Source organism: Triticum dicoccoides, chromosome 3B, assembly GCF_002162155.2.
Source record: "Triticum dicoccoides isolate Atlit2015 ecotype Zavitan chromosome 3B, WEW_v2.0, whole genome shotgun sequence".
NCBI classification, from domain to species: Eukaryota; Viridiplantae; Streptophyta; class Magnoliopsida; order Poales; family Poaceae; genus Triticum; species Triticum dicoccoides.
In genome coordinates, this window is record NC_041385.1 from 328,947,958 (window position 1) to 328,955,324 (window position 7,367).

The following is a 7,367-nucleotide window of genomic DNA, read 5'->3' on the forward strand; positions in this document are numbered from 1 at the left end:
CTTTGTATTTTTACTTTACTGTTTTCATTTAGTTCCTAATTATCCTAGTATTAACAAAATACCAAAGTGGCACCTAAATTGATGTTACAACTTATGTCACAACCACAAAAGGTTTCAACCCAAAATAATTTAGTTTATAAATTTTCAAAACATAAAAGGCATTTAATTAATCGTTTTAGCTAATGATTTAATTAGTTTAGTACATTTAAACATTTTGTAAAGCGTTGGTTTCTCCACCAATATGCCTTATGAATTAATAGTCATGTTAAGAACATTTTAGTTTTGACTTTTGAAAACTTTAACTGTTTGACTTGATTTTAACTTTGAATGTTTTGGACAGGTTTTTGATCTAGCGCGAGATTAGCAATAGTATCCAAGGTGACGTGGCGACATTAACGCGGGATTACTGTAGTCCAATTACCCGGGCGTCACAATTCTCCTCCACTACAAGAAATCTCGTCCCGAGATTTAAGAGGGAAGTAAAGGGGGAAGGTTCGTGTTACGAAATTCCAGGGAGTGTTCTTGGTCTTGGTTGTTCTTCTCGAAGAGGTTGATCCATTACATTGATGTCTTCATTTTGCTGTTTCATGTCCTCATTTCGCTGTTTCAGGTCATCATGATGAAGTTGTCATCCTTCCTTCGGGAACTCCATCGTACTTACGAATAGGTAAGGGGCAGCTTTACAACAATTGAATGTTATAAAGGAAAATCATCTGGGCGGGGGTATCCCAAGAATGATCATAAGAGTATCTCTCGAGTTGAACAAATGAAATACATCGAGAGTAAGGTACGAAGGTACAATAAGAGGTTCCAAGCGGATAGATAGTTGCTCGAAGTCTGAACCAGAGTGAGAAAGGGGTTTAGAGTACGAGAGTAAGTACTGCGTCTGATACCAGACTAGATCACTAGCACGGTGGCCCGTGAATTACATACGAGGCCACGCGCGAAGAACAACCTTGGGGAGAGGGGGTGCAAGAGAGTCAGGTTTCGATCCTGGGACCTGTGGGTTATGGGCCCACCATGTGGTTGAAAGTAGGAAGGGGGGTCGACAATTTGCACGGTCATGATAGTAAGGCGTGTCAAAGGGTAGCCTGTCAGATATGTCGGCAACAACATTGATACCAAGGGCGAGGGACGAAGAGAACCATTTTCCTGCTCGTTGAACGAGGCGGGCCAATAGGCAAGGTTCTCGTCCATCGGTGGTTACCGGAATATCATCAACAATCGTGACAGGGTCTTACTAACCAATTATACATCGAGGTGTTTACATAAGCAGTGAATCTTTACTGCTTAGATTATATAGATCACAAGAATGTCAAACACAACAAAGTAAAGTAAAAGGTGATCATCAGATTAAATAGAACAATGGAATGGAAAATGTGTTTATACACCTATTTCAGGGGTATATCCTTCCCAAGGACAAGAAGAGCATGATATCCATGACAGGATATAATGTAGAAAACCCTTTAGGTAAGGGGGGAGGAATCTCATGATATTACCCATACAACGGTGTTTGGATAATTGATAAAGAGAATTTAGCATTGTGCTTCAAATGTTCTTGGTGATGAACGGAGTACCACAGACATGCTTCAGGTAGCAATGGTATGGTGTTTCAATCAAGGGCCCGACTTCGGATACACCCATGATCCATCAGGAGTAACTTATAAAATAAGTCCTACCACTTCCTCCAGGAGGAATGGTTATCCTTGCAAAAGAAATCATAATGATAGGTCCTCCAGCCAGGGGGGTGCTAGGCATGACATCATGTTACCGGGTCATCAAAGGATCAACGTCATAACTCTTGGAAAGTTGTCCCAACCATCATATCTGACCGAGATTCAGATCCGATTGGTGTTAGGATACCTGAGACTCGGGATGTCCGAGAAGAAAAGGCGCAACACAAATCGTTGAAATGTCATTGCAAGCTTCTCGGGAAATGAACTATGGGAGCGGGTTTCTGAAGCAATAGTTCACCATTAAACCAAGGAGAGGACAAGGAGGTGTCTGGTGAACTCAACGGCAATTCACCGAGATTCCCAAAAGATGGATTTCCACCATTAAGTGAACAAGGAGATAACATTTGTCAGATCAAATGATATAAGGAAGTATGCTCGAGGAAGACATACACAATTAAACATTGGTTGAAGGGTGCGCCCGAAGTACGGGTTGGGTTGCACGACCAATGTTAGAATGGTGATTCAATTAGCGAAGGACTTAGAATGAACTATCGCCCATTCACTTCAAAGCAATAGGGTTGCTAGAAGTTTTGAATTCACACGTCATAGCTCCATTGTCGGTATTCCGGTTGAAAACAATACGGGGACCAAGGAATGAACGAAGATGGCAAGAAGTATTAAGATATCAAGAATTATTAAGAGGTGGTGAAATTCTCGCCACATTCTTGACAAAAAGTGATGGTAATACTTCCAAGGTAAGGAAGATCAACTGCTGGGTAGCAGTGATCTCAAGGTTTACACAAAACGCGAACAGGTTTTGTTGGACGGAAGGCAATAAAGTGGTCGATGAGAACAGGAATCACCGAGGGGCAAGGATGGTATTACCCATCATGAATTCAATTGAATTCCTGGAAGAGCTCATAAGGTTGATGATGATCATGACACAATTGTCGAGAGATTTCATGCAGATGTAGTCAATCAGCGACGACATCAAGTCAAAGGAATGATGAAGCAAGAGGTTATTGGAACCACAGTTACGACACAAACTCGAACTCAAGCTTGTTGTTTAAGGCGAAATGATATGACAATGAGGATCGACGTAAGGTTAGTTCATCTTCGAAAATTGTGCTCCGAGAAGAAGGACCGGGTAGCACAGTTAAAATCATCACGACAAAGATATAGCCAAACAGGCTAGGAATGATGGGAAGGAATATTAAACTCATAAGCAACGAAAATTACTTAGGGTTATCGAACCGAAATGTGGAATCGGTGTTCTCGATTGACGACAACCCAGAACCCGAGAAAATTGGAATCAGTGAGAATTAATAGTTGATGAAGAACCCATAATAAGTTATGCAGTTCCATGATATTCTTGAGATACCAGAGCTTAATACTCAACAGTAGAGCAAAGTAAAGGGTGGACAGGTGCAATGATCTGCAGAAGACAAGTACTTCAAATTATCCAAGAAATGGTATTAAAAAGGAGAACATGGCCGGAACCACGATTGCAAAAGGCCGAATCCCAGATATAAGAACTTATACCAAAGAGGGTTTAAGAGGAGCACCCATGATAAGATTAGCATCGTGTCCATGGGCATGAACGCAAGGTTCAAGGTCGACTCCCACTTCTCCAATACACAACTTCTCATTTACTACTCTAAGTTAAGAATGTTTAGAGTTTGAAAGTTTAACTTGCGAAATACCGGAACGTTATGACCCATGAAAACTCTTGGGTTCACACAAATTAAGGAAGGTATATGTTCAACCCATCGGGGCATCTTAGGAACGTAAACCATCAACTTCAGGGGTAAATAACTCAAGCTCGGAGGTAGAGCATGGTTGACAAAGCAGAGGATACAATTTACCAAAGGCATTATGTATCAGGGGAAGATCTCACAAAGTTATTGAATATGAAGGATGCTGACGGATAAAATCCAACAATGGACCTGATGGTCCACAAGGGATCTGACGTGAGCATCGGTACTCAACTAGAGGAAGAAGAGTGCAAGGAGATCAAATTATAGAAACAACTGACTAACTCAATTGTCAAATGCAAAGGAATTATGATTTCCAGATCAAGGGATCAAAACCAATGCTCTGATTAGGGATGGATAAGTTGAATAGCCTTAGGGTACAATCAACGACAATTGGATTGGTCGAGAACCAATTCCAGTTAAAAGAATGGAAGCTCAGCCGGAAAGGTAATTTATAAGGATCAATGATGATTGCGTGTATTCGCAACATATTGAGTCAACAGACTCAAAATGATAATGACAAGGAATGTCAATAAGATTTCTATACTTATGGGATTAATCATAATGAAAGCAAACAAGAAATTCCAGAGCAATAGGTTGCTGAGGATTTTTGGAATATCGGGTGGTATTTCGAAGACTTTTGTGTAACACATGAACAACTGGGGGATGAGCGGATACTCGATAAGTGCGAGAATTATCCATAGGGGTATTCAGGTGACAAGGAACAGCAAGGCGATAAGCTCAAAGGATTATCGAGACAACGACAAGTGTTTCGAGGTATCTGGTAATAACAAGACCAACTGGGGATGAATGTAAGAATAACAACTGCAAGTAGTTACCATAAGGGTTGACGGTGGAAGGGGAATTGCAAATGCGATGAACATAAGTTCTCGGGTTAACAACGGAGAGTATCTTCAGGGTCTTCACGTGCCGCAGACGATCATCATTAATAAGGGGCTCTCCGGGTGAAAGTGATAACGAGATCCTAATGTTAGATTTAGCAAAAATCATTTAACCCGAATAGAAGAGAAATAAGAGTCCCAGAGTATAGGTCGAGGAATAAAAGATCCTAATACCACCCAATGGCGACGTGGGCCCGTAAGGCACACAGCCAAGTTAGTAAAAGTTTTGCAATGGCTAGACTCAACTTCGGCCAAGGAGTTGGAAAGGGGATTCCTACAGGCAGTTGGCTCTGATACCAACTTGTGACGCCCCCGATTCAATCGTACACTAATCATGCACGCAAATGTGTATGATCAAGATCAGGGACTCACGGGAAGATATCACAACACAACTCTAAAACATAAATAAGTCATACAAGCATCATAATACAAGCCAGGGGCCTCGAGGGCTCGAATACAAGTGCTCGATCATAGACGAGTCAGCGGAAGCAACAATATCTGAGTACAGACATAAGTTAAACAAGTATGCCTTAAGAAGGCTAGCACAAACTGGGGTACAGATCGAAAGAGGCGCAGGCCTCCTGCCTGGGATCCTCCTAAACTACTCCAGGTCGTCGTCAGCGGGCTGCACATAGTAGTAGGCACCTCCAGTGTAGTAGTCGTCGTCGACGGTGGCGTCTGGCTCCAGGGCTCCAGCATCTGGTTGCGACAACCAGAAAGAAAGGAAAGGGGAAAAAAGGGGGGAGAAAGCAACCGTGAGTACTCATCCAAAGTACTCGCAAGCAAGGATCTACACTACATATGCATGGGTATATGTGTAAGGAGGCCATATCAGTGGACTGAACTACAGAATGCCAGAATAAGAGGGGGATAGCTAATCCTGTCGAAGACTACGCTTCTGGCAGCCTCCGTCTTGCAGCATGTAGAAGAGAGTAGATCGAAGTCCTCCAAGTAGCATCTCCAAGTAGCAACTCCAAGAAGCATCTCCAGTAGCATCGCATAGCATAATCCTACCCGGCGATCCTCTCCTCGTTGCCCTGTAGAAAAGCGATCATCGGGTTGTCTGTGGAACTTGGAAGGGTGTGTTTTATTAAGTATCCGGTTCTAGTTGTCATAAGGTCAAGGTACAACTCCAAGTCGTCCTGTTACCGAAGATCACGGCTATTCGAATAGATTAACTTCCCTGCAGGGGTGCACCACATAACCCAACACGCTTGATCCCATTTGGCCGGACACACTTTCCTGGGTCATGCCCGACCGCGGAAGATCAACATGTCGCAGCCCCACCTAGGCAAAACAGAGAGGCCAGCACGCCGGTCTAAACCTAAGCGCACAGGGGTCTGGGCCCATCGCCCATAGCACACCTGCACGTTGCGAGGGCGGCCGAAAGCAGACCTAGCCTAGTGGCGTTCCAGTCCAATTCGGCGCGCGCTGCTCCGTCGCTGACGTCTGAAGTGCTTCGGCTGATACCACGACGTCGGGATACCCATAACTACTCCCGCGTAGATGGTTAGTGCGTATAGGCCAGTAGCCAGACTCAGATCAAATACCAAGATCTCGTTAAGCGTGTTAAGTATCCGCGAATGCCGAACAAGGCCAGGCCCACCTGTCTCCTAGGTGGTCTCAACCTGCCCTGTCGCTCCGCCACAAAGTAAGTCGGGGGCCGTCGGGAACTCAGGCCCACCACTACCTGGATGGAGCCACCTGCCCCTTCAGCCCCCATCTCCAAACAGTATCACCAGTAATGTAACAGTGTAAAATATATAGTATATGCCCGTGATCACCTCCCAAAGTGATCACAGCCCAGTAGTATAGCATGGCAGACGGACAAGAGTGTAGGGTCACTGATGGAACACTAGCATCCTATACTAAGCATTTAGGATTGCGGGTAAGGTATCAATGACTGTAGCAGCAATGACAGGCTATGCATCAGAATAGGATTAACGGAAAGCAGTAACATGCTACACTACTCTAATGCAAGCAGTATAGAGAAGAGTAGGCGATATCTGGTGATCAAAGGGGGGGGCTTGCCTGGTTGCTCTGGCAAGAGAGAGCGGTCGTCAACTCCGTAGTCGAACTGGTCAGCAGCAGCGTCGGTCTCGTAGTCTACCGGAGAGAAGAGGGGGAAGAAATAATGAATACAGAGCAAACAAAGCATCACAAAATATAACAAGGCAATACGCGGTGTTCGGTGTGCCCTAACGCGGTAGTAGGTGATACCGGTGAAGGGGGGAAAACATCCGGGAAAGTATTCCCGGGGTTCCGTGTTTCCGGGCAGAGGAGCCGGAGGGGGAAAGTTGCGAGTTCGATAGGTTAGGGGTGTGTGGCGGACGAACGGACTGCGTATCCGGATTCGTCTCGTTGTTCTGAGCAACTTTGATGTACAAAGTTTTTACATCCGATCTATGGTTTATTTTATATTAATTTCCAAAGTTTTTAATTCATTTTTAGAATTAACAGAATTAATTTAATTTAAAATTGCCATTATGATGTCAGCATGAGGTCAGCGTGGTGTCATCAGTCAACCAGTTAGTTGACTTAGCCAAACTGACAGGCAGGTCCCACATGTCATTGGCTGAAGACTAATTATCTGTTAACTTTTAATTAGCAGGTTTAATTAGAGTTAATTAGTTAACTAATTAGGGTTAGTTAAGTTAATTACTGTTTAATTAAGCTAACAGGTTAATTAGATTAATTAATTAAGGTTAATTAACTTAATTAAATTAATTAATTAATTAATTAATTAAATTTGTTTTTATTTTAATTATTGTTTTATTTATTTTTATATACTTTTTTTTAACGTTCTGGGGGCGGGCCCCCCTAGTCAGTGGCCCGGGGGCCTTAGCGGGCACAGGGCGGTGCGGGTGCGGGTGCGGGTGTGAGCCCGACTGGGCACTGGGCACCCGTGCCCGAGGCCACCGCAGCGAGGGCGCGAGGCCCAGCTGCGTCGGCGGCCTCGCTCGACAGCGGCAGGGGGCGGGGAGCAGGGGAGGCCCCGGACGGCGACGGCCCTGGCGGGCGCGGCCAGGAGCCGC